This window comes from Podarcis erhardii (genome assembly GCF_964252035.2).
Source record: "Podarcis erhardii genome assembly, chromosome: 3".
NCBI lineage: Eukaryota > Metazoa > Chordata > Lepidosauria > Squamata > Lacertidae > Podarcis > Podarcis erhardii.
In genome coordinates this window covers 43,666,409-43,682,808 of record NC_138507.1, presented here as the reverse complement: position 1 = coordinate 43,682,808, position 16,400 = coordinate 43,666,409, and the positions used below count along the sequence as shown (strand labels likewise).

Below are 16,400 nucleotides of genomic sequence, written 5' to 3'. Positions count from 1 at the left end.
GACTAGCTTTGATTAGCCTGGGAGGAGGCAGAAGTGACGGAGGTGATGACTGAACTGGAGCCTGTACAGGAGGGTGCAGTCTTGTTGCCTAGAATCGGGTTCCACCTTCACAGATGGAAGAAGACCCACCCACCCTGATGGAACATGTGTTTGCAATCCTGCCATTCCCACAAAATAAGCGAGTTTTGCGACTGAACAAGCCATATCTCGTCTTTAAAAGCTTGGTGGGTGGCTTGTGGAAAGTTGTGGGACATCTTTTGTCACTTCCTTCCAGTTGTGAACTTCCTTTCCCTGCTCTCGAACCATGACTCCGGAGTTCTGTGCCTGCTGCTGAGCCTGTATTGTCACTTGTCTGAATAAATATCTCTTTCTTACTTACAAGTAAGAATCACCGATTGCATGCTTTGAGGTGGCCAGAAGGAAAACCACTTGGCACACGCACACACACAGCCCTCTTTATTAGTACTTCACATGCTTACAAGGCCAAATCCTGTTGCTGAAAGCACATCCTGGGGATGAGCCACGGCACAAATTAAGCTCTGGCTGTATGAACAAAGGCATGGGGAAAGTTAGTTCAGGGTGCCATGGAACTGCTGGAAATAATTAATTTGGAGCCACACTCTTTCCTTCCCGGTTGATTAATCAGAAATGAATACTACATCCTGACTGGGTCCAAAGCATGAGCACATCCTGGAGTGCGCCATGGATATTGTAAATTGTGCTAGAGGCTCTGGAAACAATTAGGAATTCAAGTGAGAGAGCACACGGACATCCGCATCTCTAGGGAAAAGCTGCTGACCAAGCAATTAAATAATTCTAGCAGGCTAATTACCTGAACTAAATTTAGTCACTCTTTTGTACACGAAGTTGTAATCATTTAAAATGTGGCAGAAGACATGGCTCTCTGCTCTTTCCAAAGTGTATTGGAAGATTCTGATGGCCCAGTGTAGGCTGAGTCCAAATAAAGCCAACCTAATTTGTTTTACAAGCATTAATGGACATTGGGATCATCATCCCCATATATGGTATCTGTGGGAACATGAAAAAGGCCCACTTCTATAATCATGTTTAACTATCAAGAAGACTATATTGTACATACAAGTCTATTACATTAAAGGAAGGATCCTTGCCTAACAGTTCACAGCAGCTTACAGATCACAGGCTATGAATACCTACATAATATCATGGGGAGGAAGAGCTCTGAAAGATGAACTATGTGAAAGGTGTCAGAATTCAATACATACTGAGGGACAAACTACAACTGCAGCCATATTTGTTTTCCTCAGTTTTGAGAGAAGCGCCTGTGGTGACAGACGATAGAGAGGATGCTTCAGTTCCCCTTACCCACAAATCATCTTTAGTGAAAAAATTAAGACTGCCCCTACCAAGTCTTATGTTATATGTCAACAAGGGCATGCACATGAACGAGGATGGTTGCCCTCACCATTCCAGTTTGGTCCTAAATATAGAAGAATGGCAAAGCACATTTCTAAAGCATATCTATTAAATGAAGGTTCATTCTTACCATCTTCAGATGGTAAAAGGTAAAGGTAAAGGACCCCTGGACAGTTAAGTCCAGTCAAAAGTGAGTATGGGGTGCAGCACTCATCTTGCTTGTCAGGCTGAGGGAGCCGGCGTTTGTTCAGAGACAGCTTTCCGGGTCATGTGGCCAGAATGACTAAACCGCTACTGACACACTGCTAGGTTGGCAGAAGCTGGAACAGAGCTGGAACAGAGCTCACCAGACAAAAATGATCCAAGTGGTGGTGGTGGATTTCCAGAAGCAGAATACTGCCCAAGAGGTAGACGTGGCTGATATGTACACCTCCTTATCATTATCATACTGCCAAAGAGACAGGCCACTGTTCTACAGTATTGCTTATCTAGGGTTGCCAGTTCTTCACCTGCAAATAGTTGTCTCAGTCAAGTTCTAGTCAGGCACAATTTTAAACATATTAGAAATGTGGATCTTCGAATGCTTCTCAGAATGTAGATCCCATTCAAAGCAACACACTGCAAGTTGGCTTAGATGCACTTCTGAATCCATATATGTTAATTTAAAACGTGTGATCTCAACCTTCCTCCAAGGAACTCAGACTTCATAACAACCACATTGGATGGCTTAAATGGATTGACAGTGACTGGTCAAAGGTCTTTCAGTGAGCTTCACAGCTCTGCAGGTGTTTGAATCCAGGTGTCCTTAGTGAAAATCTGATCATATCAAAATCCAGTAATATAGGTACATTCGCCCATTTATGTTACTTCCTTAGCTGGGTACGGGTGATTGTCTAACTACATAAGCTCAAAGACACTGTAACCACTGCAACTCCTGTCCTCCTATTTTACTGTTCTCTTGATACCCGTCCTCTCCTACCTGCAGTATATAGCAAACTAGTTTTGCCTGATAGCAGTCAGGGAAGAAGAATGAGTGAAGAAAGCAATGGAACAATAGCTTCACCCTCAGTAAGTGCCTTTTCACTTTTAAAACCGCAAGCACCATCTCCAGGCTAAGATGGCCCTGCAATCCTACCCATGTTTCTGACATGACGTTTTATCATCCTGACAGTAAACCAGTTTGTGCAGAGACTGATCAGTTATGTCTGTCTATCACAACATAATTGGAGTGAAATTAAAATAAAAGTTGAGAAATAATGGAACTCTTGTCTTAATATTCATTTACCAGGGCTAAGGTTTTTTAAAAACAACAACTAGGCAAGTCAATGAAACAACCCATTAAAGAGATTAAATAAAACTATATGCATTTCAACTTGCATGCCCCAACCCCTGAAGCTTCCACTCCATTTATACAGTCCTCTTTCATAGGAAAATAAACTGCGTCAAATTGCAGCCAACGGTATTTAATCTCCCAGTATTAGTGTTTTCAATCAATCACAATAAACACTTAAAAGAACTCTCAAAAGAAAACCACTGGAATTAATTGTGTGGAGAAGCCCCGGGCCCCACAGTTCCCTCCGAAAAAAACACACAAACACAAGTATATTGAGTTAATGGGATGAATTAGACCACAACTTTATTGGTTACAGATGTGAGTAGTTTGGCTTAGGCAATTGGGTGAAGCAAGACTACAGTGGTACCTCGCAAGACGAATGCCTCGTAAGACGAAAAACTCGCAAGACGAAAGAGTTTTTCGTTTTTTGAGTTGCTTCGCAAGGCGAATTTCCCTATGGGCTTGCTTCACAAGACGAAAATGTCTTGCAAGTTTGTTTCCTTTGTCTTGCAAGTTTGTTTCCTTTTTCTTAAAACCGTGCATTCAGGGGGTGCAGTTGCGACTTGACTTCGAGGAGCAACTCATAGCACGCGGTGTGGTAGCCTTTTTTGAGGTTTTTGAAGACTTTGGTGATTTTTGAAGCTTTTCCAAAGTCCGTGCTTTGCAAGACGAAAAGAATCACAAGACAAAAAAAACTCGCAGAACGAATTAATTTCATCTTGCGAGGTACCACTGTATATCCTGACTCCTACCCGTCCGCAGGAAGTCTCATAAGGGTCAACCACCAGAAGGGGGAGCCCTATGATATACACCAATTAAGAGCTCCCCTAGGGTCACCGATGGGGTCCTGGCATGGCCCTAGCCCACGCCCAGGCTTCGGTCAGGAACCACACCCCCGGATCCCTTTAATGGGATACCGTTAATGAGGAGGGGCAGGCAGAGGCTACAACCTCCCCTCCCATAATAAAGCTTACCCAATGCCTAACCTTACAAAGTTGTGGCGATTGCTACTAGGTAGGTGCAAACCAAATGGCTGGTGCCAATTTGCTAAGTGGAAAAATTCCTACCCGGCCCCAACAACCAGGCGACCGACAATAGTCATAGCAAGGCCATAATCAATCAACGCAAGAAGAGAGGGTGGGTAGGCAGGGAGATCCAATGAAAGGAGGCAAAGGAGACTGTTCTCCAGCTGCGCCGCTATTTAAACGTATGTAGCCACGCCCCATGGCTAACCCAATTGGTCAGCCGGGGGGGCGTGACGCGACTGGGCATCCCAGTGATGCAGGACTGCGTCACTCCCCCACTGCCGGGTCACTGCAAGACCCGGATACCGTCTGTAAAGTAGCCCCCCCCCCAAAGAGGGGGAGCTGACATCTAGTAAAATGGGGAAGATAATCTGAATATCGAGGACATTTATTTTTTTGAAAATACAAACATGAATGTTTTCCTGTTGAAAGCACAGGAAATGCATACATATGCCACACATAATTCCTTTCTCATATGCTCAGAACACATGCAAAGATAAAGAACTGGGAGCAGAATTCAGCTTCCTGAAAAACTTGGGTTTCATGAAAAAATAAAGCATGTTTTTAGCTATTAAGGTTGCCCTGCTATAGTTATTATAAATGTTAAATTATGAATATGTATGGATTATTTAACTGGAGAAATTGCAGAAATTCAGAGGGGGGAGCAGGGCTGGCTTTGGTACCCATCATCCCAGCTGCTGAGGCTTCACAGAAGAGACCACCGTTTGCACTCCCAAACCTTCCTTGTCTGTCTTCCAGGTTTATTACAGGGAAAACCCCGACATTTAAAAGCACGTGTAACATCACTCGCAGCAGATGCTACCATGCATGTGCTTTGCCATTCAGAAACTGTACCTTTGTACCAGGTTTAAAAAGCAGAACGTGAACCGCCTCTAAGGTACTTCCAGGCAATTGGTACCTACCTGTTAACAGAAGCATAACATGTGAATAAGCCTTGAGCCATTACAAATGGGCTATAAGAATCCTGCAAGGTATCTTGCATTGTTTATTTTTTTACCCAGTTCACCTCCTCAATTAGCAGATCCCCTGGCTCAGTTTCCAGACTGAGCTCAGTATTTATCTTCTTGATTTTTAATCTTCTGCGGATTTGCTCCAGGCTGTCTCATTTAAAAAATGCCTCTTTGCTCAGATACTCCTTCCCTTTCAGTCTATCACAGACTAGCCTTCTTTCTCTCTACTGCCTTGACCATCTGGAGCACTCTGTCTGCAGTCTTCTGCCTCATTAACTTTCCACCGTGTTTCAAAGCTCAGAGGAAAGTATCTTTTCACATTTTAACTATTATTATCTCTGTTACAGTATTCAATTAAATCAAAATGATTAGCTTGAAAGTTGTCTCTTTTTGAATGCTTCCTCAAGGCAGCAAAACCGGAAAAATAAGCATTTTAGGTTTCCTTACTGCTTCTTATAATATTGGTACAAAATAAGTGACAAAGTTGGTTCACTTTGGATTCTTATTTCAATTTTGTTTGAGGGGAGCAAAGTGATTCTTAGAATCTCAGCCTTAGTTCTAAGGAACTGAAGATAGATTTTTCATTAACCAGAAAATGGTATAATAAAACATTTTTATATACACAACATATTAGTTCTTGTATCATTAAAAAATAGACTTTACTGAAGTCTGACCTTGTACTCCCATATTTTAACTAATCTGCTTTTCATAGGCATTAGTTTAAATCCACAGGTTGCATACATGTTTAAAAACCCGCTTCTCAATATATTAGTACAGTATGTGTGTTTTGCACATAATAAATCTGTTACATTTCAATTAGTCTCTTCCTTGCTTTCTCAACACCCTAAGGGTAACTGCTGGCCCTCCACATTCTGCCAATAAGGAAGCCAGAAGCATATAAGTTTTCACACATGGCTTCAAAATTTAAGATATTTTTCTTAAAACATTTTAACTGCTTATCAATATGCCTCAATAAATATCATAGGTTTTAAAAAACCATTTCAACTTGCTTGGCCCCTACAGAAATGTATCTACTTTCACATTCTCTAGTCAGCTTTGCAAACCTTGTAAAAAGCAAATATTATAAATAATTATATGCTAGGATAATAACGATAGTCAACTTTTTTAAAAGATGAGTTGGTATTATAAAACAAATTTGCAGTCACCTAATGTAATTGCTGAAACACAAAGTAACACCTTCTGCTAAACCACAATAACTTAATGGGTTTTAATTTAAACCAAAGCAGCAACAGAGACAAGACTAGGATCTTTTGTTAGTTTACCAACACTGTGTAAGTCTACACAGGCTCTCCCACTGGAAAAGATAATAGGGCCCATTGTTTAAAGAGGAAAGAACCTTCAATTACCCCTCAAGGCTTTTAACAGCTCTTCCTGGAGCTTAGATAGCAAAATATTCCAAATATTTAAATGCAAACGTTGTATTGCTTTCTGGCTGCCTGTGCCTAGAACTGTACCGAATATTTATTACAAACACATAAATAAAAAAAAGCCTCCTAACTCACGTGAGACATGTTGCCACGCTCTGGGAAACAGTGGATCCTCTCAGCCATGTGTTTGCAAAACATATTTAGGCGTTGAAGACCAAGCAACAAACAGACACCCAACACAGGGACAGCTGGGATAAACAGCAGTGTGCCTACCACTGGCAATAATAGGGCAGGCCAATTTACATGTCAATAGAGGACTCCCCAGAGGCCCATCAGGTTCTAAAGAATTAGGGTCCAGTGGGGAAAGCCTTTGGTCCTGGAATTAGTGTGCTGCTTAGACAGTTGTTCACAGCCCCCTCCTCTATTGTATTGCAGACCAGATGCTATTATTCCCCAGGATTACTCTATCTCTGGTTATGACGAGGAATATACAAAAAGATATACAACTGCTCTTTAAAGAGCCACATCATAATTATTCTTTTGATACTCTGCAACTTAAATCTGCAATATTTCCAAGAGCAGGACTTTGAATCTTTCAGTGAACCTTTTCTGTTCCCCAGCACACACTAACACATTCCCAAAAAAAGCATTTGGATTACAAACTCTTGAATTTTACATTCTAATGGTAGCAGGGCACAGTCTCAGGTGGAAAGAGAATGTGGGTGTGTAGCAAGAGGAAACAGCCCAAAGACCCTTTTGGTGGGTCTAGGGGTGAAACTGTCTATTCTGTAAAAAAACAGGTGGGGTATTTGCAACCCTTCAGGTGTTTTTGGACTACAATTCCCATTATCTTAGTCCCTTGTTCATGCCAGCTAGGATGGATGGGAGCTGGAGTCCAGCAACACCTGAAGAACCGCAGGTTCACAACCCCTGACCTAAAAGATAAGGTAAAGGTAAAGGGACCCCTGACCATTAGGTCCAGTCGTGACTGACTCTGGGGTTGCGGCGCTCATCTCGCTTTATTGGCCGAGGGAGCCAGCGTACAGCTTCTGGGTCATGTGGCCAGCATGACTAAGCTGCTTCTGGCGAACCAGAGCAGCGCACGGAAACGGCGTTTACCTTCCCGCTGGAGCAGTACCTATTTATCTACTTGCAATTTGACATGCTTTCGAACTGCTAGGTTGGCAGGAGCTGGGACCGAGCAATGGGAGCTCACCCCGTCACGGGGATTCGAACCGCTGACCTTCTGATCGGCAAGTCCTAGGCTCTGTGGTTTAACCCACAGCGCCACCCGCGTCCCTGACCTAAAAGATACCGCTGTTTAAAAAGGTGGCAGTGCTGAAAAATTGGCCTTAATGCATGAATATCTTGCAACTGCCCTATTCGAGAGTTAGAAATATGGGGTGGAAATTCAACGTACTCTTAAGTGGGGTATGCACGAGTGGAATGAGATTTGCTTGCACAACAGGACTTCCTCCCCAGCCCCCTGGGTGGGATTAGAAAGAAACGAAACATCAGGGCAAAGGATCCTATCACCAGCAGGAGCAAATATAGAGAATTAATGGACCCAGGACTGAATGTACACTTGGCAATGATGTCTAAATCAGTGTTTCCCAACCTTGTGCCTCCAGCTGTTTTTGAACTACAACTCACATCATCCCTGACTAGCAAGACCAGTGGCAAGGGATGATGGGAATTGTAGTCCAAAAACAGCTGGAGGCACAAGATTGGGAAACACTGGTCTAAATAACACTTGCATTAGAAGTTTTAGATAACAGCACTCAGAGAGGTGGGGGAGCGTGTCACAAACATTCCAAAATCCAGTGCAGAGATGGATAGGAAATGTGTGGACATAAATGGGGAAAAGCCTGCACCAATATGCAACAGACTGACCCCCAAATTGTGGCAAGCTATTCTGGAGCAGCTGAATAAGGAAGTTACCAGCTCACAACTTTGGTTGCATCATGAGAAGTGTGATTGTAAGGTGGTTGTGCCAACTACTCACTGTATATTATGGTACGAGCATTTCTATAAATGCTTTTTTTAAAATAAAGCCAATAAAGAATACTCTTATTTCACATCCAGAGAACCCTCTTCTCATGGTTAACCTACTAACTTTCATTTCACTGAAGTTAACACAGTTGTTAACACTTGGGAAGTGATTGAGTGCTTTAGATTACAAGCTACCGTATGTTGTGGAAAATTGTTTGTTTGTTATACATTGAGATTTACTGTTACAAAGAACAAATGAGGCTTGTCTTATCAGTGCAATAAGATTGGGATTAGACTAAATGGGGTTTTGGGGTCCCCTCAAATTCTATGGTTTTATAGCCCTAAAATGGGATCTGCAAAAAAGGGTGATTACTAAAACGGTCAGATCAGTTTCTTTGTTAAGCAGACCTGGCAAGATCTGCTAAGGATCCTGTTTGTAACATATGCTGGAGTAATGTTCCAGAAATGGGACAGCTAGAGATCCTTCTAGAAGGGAACGTGTTTCCCTCCCCTTTAACGGGCTGGAGGTGATGTAATAAGGTAGGTTTGTGTGGTTTTGTTTAGACAGCCATTTAAATTTTGGGGGGTGGGGGTGGGTCTAGAATTTTGAGCCATAAGGAAAACACATCTCCAAGATACACATCACAGATCTTCAATAGTGGGGGTTTCAAATAAAACTTGTTTTAAATGTGGATTCTGTAGGCGAGTTGGATTTGGTGGAAAAGCTATCTTGCAAATCTTAGAAACAAGAGCTATCACTAATGAATTCAGAATGATTAAAATACAGTGGTACCTCGGGTTAAGTACTTAATTCATTCAGGAGGTCTGTTCTTAACCTGAAACTGTTCTTAACCTGAAGCACCACTTTAGCTAATGGGGCCTCCCACTGCCGCCGCGCCACCGGAGCACTATTTCTGTTCTCATCCTGAAGCAAAGTTCTTAACCCGAGGTACTATTTCTGGGTTAGCAGAGTCTGTAACCTGAAGCATATGTAACCTGAAGCGTATGTAACCCGAGGTACCACTGTATATAGTTTGTTATGAGTAATGTTTTCCATGAGATGAAAATAATAAAAGACCCCAAAATGGATAGCAATCTCAATATGTGGCAGTAGAGGATAATATGTCAGCACAAATAGAAAGCAATGGGAAAAGTGCTGAATTGCATCACAAGGTTTGTTTAGCCAGCCAAATTTCAGCACTTTGCAGCCCACTGATTTGAGAGTTATGAGTGTACTCAAGTCGTTCTCACTGAAACCAATGGAGCCTGCATGACTTTGGCTAGAATGCCCATGCCCTTTGCATGCTGACCTCATTGCAAGATTGCTCTTAACAACTTCATAATTTATTATACTGGTCAACCCATGGGCTGCATGACCCTTTAAACTAAAGCAAGGAAAATATATTTGCAAGCTTGCTTAATTGACAGATTAAGGGCTCCCTTCCATACTACTGCAGTAGACAAACAAAACTGCTTCAAAACAAATAAATCTCTATGAAGCTTTTGGCATAAATTAGCATTTATTGTTATAAACTTTGGTTGCCCACTGTACTTCCTCTTTCCCTTGCACATGTTTTTCTACGTTAACTATGTGCTGTATGCAAAACAGGCTGTAAAGAATATAAACAATATCTTTGTTGGAATCATATAATTAATACTATCAACGCTTTTTCGCGCCAAAGATCCTTATTTGGGTCATTACTTGAAGCATAATCAGGGCTGAAAGATACAACTCCCAGACTTCAGTCCATGTTGTAAACTTGGGGGATTATTGGGTTGTTCTTGTTTTTATTTTCATTATGTACTTCACGTTTTTATTTTGTGATTTTATGTTGTGAACTACCCTGAGATGTGGATATAGGGTGATATACCGTACAAATGTAAACAACAACAGCAACAAATGGAAGGCCATAAGACCACTACAACCAAAAAGCCTAAAATGCAGCTGGGCATGCTGTGACTACTCATGCAAAGGGTGATCTGAAAACACACACCTTATCGCTTATTATACAGTACTTTATTTTATATAGCTGGTTTTAAATTTATATTGGACTTTTCAATTATAAGCAAAATTTTCTTAAACAAATATTGATAAAACAAGCATATATTATAAATGCAAATATCAAATTGAACAGCAAAATAAAATAAACACCACACAGTGACACATTAAAGCAGGAAAAGCTAAGTTCCCCTTATGCAAGTTTTCATTAGATAAAAATCAAGTGATTGTTCAGTAATGATTAGCACCTAAAAGTTCCTAACCCTGACCCTTAACACACAGCAAAGAAGGCACCATGTGGACCTCTTTGGGGAGTGTATTCCCTTTTCCCTGAGTGACTGCCTCAACTCTGATGGTGGTGAGACATTAAGATTGCAATCCTATCCCACTGTACTCAATGGGAATAACTTCTAAGTAGACATGTGCACTATAAGGCTTACAATTACCCATTGAAAACACATATTTCCACTCCACCCCCCAAATCTTAATCTCTGACAGAAATTTAGACTCGCATCCACTCAGTCTCATCTTAGCTTCTCATTTCTCATTCTTATCCCCTTCACCCCGCAAGGTTGTTTTTTTCAGGGCAGGAACATTTTTTCCTCTTCTGTAAACAACATTGTTTCGTGCCTATTTGAACTGTGCGAACAGTAATCACTAATTCAGCAACGTCTCAGTAACTAGCTTTAAACCTCTCCCACTTTGCTCTCCACCAAAAGATAGCTAGCGCTTGGGGGCAGATTCAAAGAGGTCATAAAGGGTCACAAGAATACTATTAACATCCACTTACACCCTGTGTCAGAAGAAGGCAGCAAAAGGGCTCAGGAATGAAGATTTAGTATCTTGGTGAAAAGATCTGGTTTTACAAGATCCTTCACAGATAATGTCCTTCATTCCAAGGCACTGTTGGCATTTTGTTCTTTGTTCCTCTGCCTCCCCTCTCCCCACACAAACACACTATTTGTATCAGGCTTCTGGAAGTAGGGGTTGTTGTTTTTTTGGTTTGCAAAAGCCAGAGGAATTATAAACCTGGTCTTACTTTATCAGAAATTAAGAATGCTCTTATGTAGAGAGAACCCACAAATCAGAAGCATGGGCATGGGCAAACTGCTTTCATTCAAGTTGAGAAAGAATGGCATAAACTTGTAAGGATAAGCTAGGAAAGGGGACACAAAGTTGTAGGGAATATGCAAAACTGGAGACAGGCATTAGGGCACTTGTTTCTGTATCAGACCATTGCTCAGTCCCTGCTCCTGCCAACCCAGCAGTTTGAAAGCACGTCAAGTGCAAGTAGATAAATAGGTACCACTCTGGCGGGAAGGTAAACGGCGTTTCTGTGCACTGCTCTGGTTCGCCAGAAGTGGCTTAGTCATGTGGCCACATGACCCGGAAGCTGTACGCCGGCTCCCTCGGCCAATAAAGCAAGATGAGCGGCGCAACCCCAGAGTCGTCAGCGACTGTATCAGTATGAGAAGACCTCAAAATTAGCAAGACCAAAGAGGAGGGGAAGTCCCTCATTTTTAGATCAGCATACATAGGGTGGGGTTCTGCAACAGGCTTAAATGGTTAAAATTTACAAGCAGAAGACAGCAGTATTATGCTCCAATACTACTTGTTTCACTTTCCTTGGAACATTCACAAAATTGTGCTCTACAACTCAAAGTAGGTTTCAGAAGAGGACAGTTGCCAGAAGCAAAGATTTAGAATGTAAAAGCACATTATTTTACATGAAAGAGGAAATATGTTTACTATTTACATGCTGCAAGAGTAGGTCCATTCCTTAATTTAAAATTTCTGTGTCTTTTTGATGGTGAGTAAATTTTACTCTTCTCTTAAAACAAACATAGTTTATTCCCCCAATACTAGAACTTTTTTGTGATCACAATTATTAGAATACTTTCACAGGAAATATTCTGTACACTCAAAAAGGTCAGTTTAAAGAGAGCAGGAGGGAGGTTGTGTAGTTATTTCCGGAAACAGTTCAAACGCATGAACGATGATTGGTCTTGCTGACAGAAAAGGTTTTGAAGAATTACGTCCGCTACAAGCCTTGTGTAACACAGCTAACACAGTTAATTCCTATTGTGCCCTTCAAACAAATTCACTGAAGCTTAACCTGTCTTAACAGTAGTTTCGCTCTGCACACTCACTATTCATCATTCTTAAAATCCTCTAGATGCCAGGTATTAAAGGAAGCCCTGCAATATACCTAAATAATAATGTTGTCATTACTTATAATGCATTTTTGCCACTGACAATTTTAGCAGAAAGGAAATCAACAAACTACAAGAGTTCAAGCTTCCCTGTGACGTAACTACCTTGTAATTCAGTCATTAAATGACGACACACAAAACTTCATTCTAGAAAGTTATCAAAGTACTGTACAGTACAACATAACACACTGAACTGACAGTAACTGCAAATTTATGCTTGTTTTCAGAATCCTCTAATGGAAGCATACAAAAAAAATGTTCTATAAAGTTTAAAATACAGAAAAAGCACTGCAAACAGTGTTTGAAACTCCCATCATTCTAGATGCATTTTGCAACAGGGAATTTCATTAGGGCAAGCAGTTTCTGAGCTCTGGGCGTAGTACTGCACCTAAGATTTCAGATTAAACTGCAGAGTGGAAGGAAAGGAGGACCTTGTTCTGCCTTTCCACTTCCAGCTACGCTCTGAAGACTGGAGAAGAGACCTTCTTAAGAATATTAGGGGGTTGGGTACGAGAAGGACTAGACCATGTGAAAAATGAATACAATATTTTAGCTGCAGTTCATTCATTTTCAGCTTTGTATTCATTATACAAAAGTGCGCCTAGACATTCTGTTGTTGTGCCCATAACCTATGTTTAAGGTGACAATTAGCTCCTAGCTTTCATACCTCAGTTTCTAACACTGACTGTAAAGTGGGGAAGAGAACAGTATCAACTCTCTTCACCAGGCCTGCAACACTTTAATACAGTAAAACCTTTGTTTTGTATCTTACATACCTAAGGCAAAACCTAAGGTCAGATGGCATTCTGAGCTTTAATTTTGAGGATTGAGGATCAAGCATCTATATGATATATTTTATTGCAGGAAGCATGATAACTCAGGGACAAACAGAATTTAGGAAACAAACATGGGCATTGCTTGTCATGAGCATTACATTACTACCAACCAACCTACCTACTTCAGAGAATAGCATATTCTTCCCCATACATTAAATTCAATCCTTGCATACTTAGTTTATGCAAATAACAATGAAATGTGCAGAAATGTTGAGTGTAAAAATATCTTGCATCCTTCAGTTTATTTCATCTTGTTTTAAAACTAGATCCCTTTACACCACCAGTTGCTTATCATCATCATCATCAACAACAACAACACATACAAAGAGTCTCTCCTTTACAATGAAGCAGAATGACCATGTGACAATTTTGAAAGAGAAGAATGCTTTATTTTCAATGCCCTATTAGCACAAATGAAGAAATGGGCAATGGAGTGTGGGATTATATCAACTGAAGGAAGAATAATTAGATTACAGTCTGCTATTTTGAAAAGAAACAAATGCTGACTTTCTAAGTGATTTTTCACAGGCATTTTTTTTAAAAAAAAATATTGGCCTGAGAAATATCTAAGACTACCAATCATGGAGGCTGTGTGCAGATGTATCCTTTTGCCTACGGATGCCTCTGGGCACATCAAACCTTCCAATGTGTCTTGCTATTGATGGACTTGGGATAGAAATAACTATGCAGAAACTATAATACATGCCAAAAACTCAAGAATTTAATTATGCTCTTCTGCTATCTACATGGGACAAGTTGGTGTCAGTCTCAATGCAGAGTGAGGGTGGGGGATTTGACACAAATTTGGCACTCCATAGGAACACATCTAGAGATGTATGCAAATCAGCCTACAGATGTTAGGTAAAATTCAACTGAGTATACATATACACAGAATGTATTAATTCTAAGGTGGCATGATTCCTGCTCTCATCAGGTGAGGGAGGCATGAGAAATTATTAATTACCGGTATTATGCTGTGCATAATAGCAGTTTGCTACTTCCTTTTGACTGTCACAAATTTTTTTAAAACTAAAAACAATAGATGCATTGAACAGATATTTTGATAGATCATCATTAACTCAAGCATTAAAAGAGAGTAAGAAACATTTTAAAGAATTAAACAGATAACAACTAAGAAACAGATTCTTGCACCAAGATTTGCGTTCCTTTTCAAGTCGCAACTCATCCTAGGTTTAAATTTTGCCTCAAGGGGATGCCAATAATACAAGAGACACAATACTAGTAATCTAATATGGATGTTTTTGGTACAAAAACAGAGGCCTGAAATGTAAGTTAGTGCCACACATTCTCCTCTTCTTTTTTGCAATCCACCCCTGCTATATGTTTCACTGCATATGAAAGTAACTAGAGTGTTCAGTCCCTCCCTAGTACTGAATTATGGCATGACTTCTGTGCACCTAAGTAATAAATCTACAAATGGTATATCTTGTACAAGCATATAATCACATTAGCTAGGACACCGTTTTTCTATCACTCTTTATGTACTGTTTCGAGCTGAGTGCTTCAAGAATATGCTATTGTTTTTTATAGATTTAGATTTTCTACATCTACCTGAATATTCATCAAGCTTTGTACTTTGTGTTACTTTAATACTCAACACAAAGCTTAAAAGTTCTAAAGTGCCTGAAGCAAATTGCAACATCTCTTCAATAAGAAGATGACAGGCACCGTTTTGGAATGCATAGATAACTGCATTTTAGAGATAGGAGGATCGTGCCCTCTTGACTAGGCTGCTACATGCTTTAAGGCAGGCAGTGGAGAAGATCAGGACTTTTTGAATTTGCAAGTAATGGTCACCAACCATACATAAACATGGAGAAAACTTGCATTGAAAGTTAAGTTGCACAAAGAGAGCCATCACTGCCAAAGCAGAGGCTGATTCAACACACATTTGTTAAAGTTTATGGGAATACGTTCAGTGTGGCTGTGAAAATATTCTGCCAATATTGAACAGGGGGATGGGGGGGATGATTGTTAAAACATCTGGTGTATGAAATGAATATATGCAGAGCTGTTGTGGCACAGCAGCAAGACAGGGACTGGCCATGCTAACTATTGTGCTTAGTTGTCATTTCCAATTCATAAAAGAAAGGAAGCTTTATTCTTTATACAGCTATGGAAACAGATAATATCTGGTCATATTTTAATACACTGTATTTGCAAGGTGTTATACTTTGCAAATGGAATACTGAAATGCACACAAATCAGCATTAACTATTCAAACAGTAACTTTCTGCCAAAGCTTCCACTTCCTTATAGGAACTCTCCCACCCAACAGTTAATTTTATTTTCTCGTAACTATCTTCGGCCAACACAGTCAATAACTGAAATTACACAATTACCCAAGTGTGTTATATATGTATAAAAACACCATAAAATATAGGTAACAGCTTACTATATTTAACAACCACTATAGCTTATTTTGAAGGGACGTGGGTGGCGCTGTGGGTTAAACCACAGAGCATAGGGCTTGCTGATCAGAAGGTCGGCGGTTCGAATTCCCGCGACGGGGTGAGCTCCCATTGCGCGGTCCCCATTTCTGCCAACCTAGCAGTTCGAAAGCACAAAGTGCAAGTGGATAAATAGGTACTGCTCCGGCGTTTCCATGCGCTGCTCTGGTTCGCCAGAAGCTGGTTAGTCATGCTGGCCACATGACCCGGAAGCTGTACGCCGGCTCCCTCGGCCAGTAAAGCGAGATGAGCGCCGCAACCCAGAGTCACCCGCAACTGGACCTAATGGTCAGGGGTCCCTTTACCTTTACATAGCTTGTTTTAAAATACTTTAATCCCATTTTTCTGCATATGTAAAAGCATAAAAATAGCATTTTAATTCAGTGTTTGCAATAAATTTGCAAAGTGTGTTGTAAAAGACCCAAATTATAATAATAAACTTGCTCAATGCAAGTTTTTGTTTAACAGATTCTGTCTTCATTCTTACTTGTCTCTAATGAGAACTGGTTGTGACAAGTCTACCTATAATTGGAATGAATGCAGGTTTTTTAAAAAGTATTTAAAATAAAAGAGAGAGACTGTTGGTGAATAGCATATGGTTAATTCCACAATTAAGAAACCTTCATAAACTTCCTAAAATGCAGGAGATTATTCAAAAGCAGCTTCCCAGTGCATTTATACATGGGGGCAGGAGGGAAACCACATGTGAGGCAGTCAACACCTGACAACTTACATTTGGGATACACATCATAATACCCTCCACTGAAGCACCTATCA

At 40.6% G+C, this 16,400-nt stretch overlaps 1 protein-coding gene across 9 annotated transcripts in view; it reads right to left on the bottom strand.

Annotated features, from left to right (window-relative positions):
- The window catches only part of ANKRD6 (ankyrin repeat domain 6), a 68,838-nt gene that overhangs the window by 50,931 nt on the left and 1,507 nt on the right, over positions 1 to 16,400 (bottom strand). The window contains exon 1 of one of the 9 annotated variants that reach the window (XM_081856961.1): positions 6,248 to 6,350. The exons of 7 other annotated variants lie outside the window; for them this stretch is intronic. The gene's annotated coding sequence lies outside the window, so the exon portion shown is untranslated. Of the gene's footprint in view, positions 1 to 4,608; positions 4,677 to 6,247; positions 6,351 to 16,400 lie in introns of those variants that run through there. One more of the 9 variants, XM_081856962.1, reaches the window with a different exon arrangement.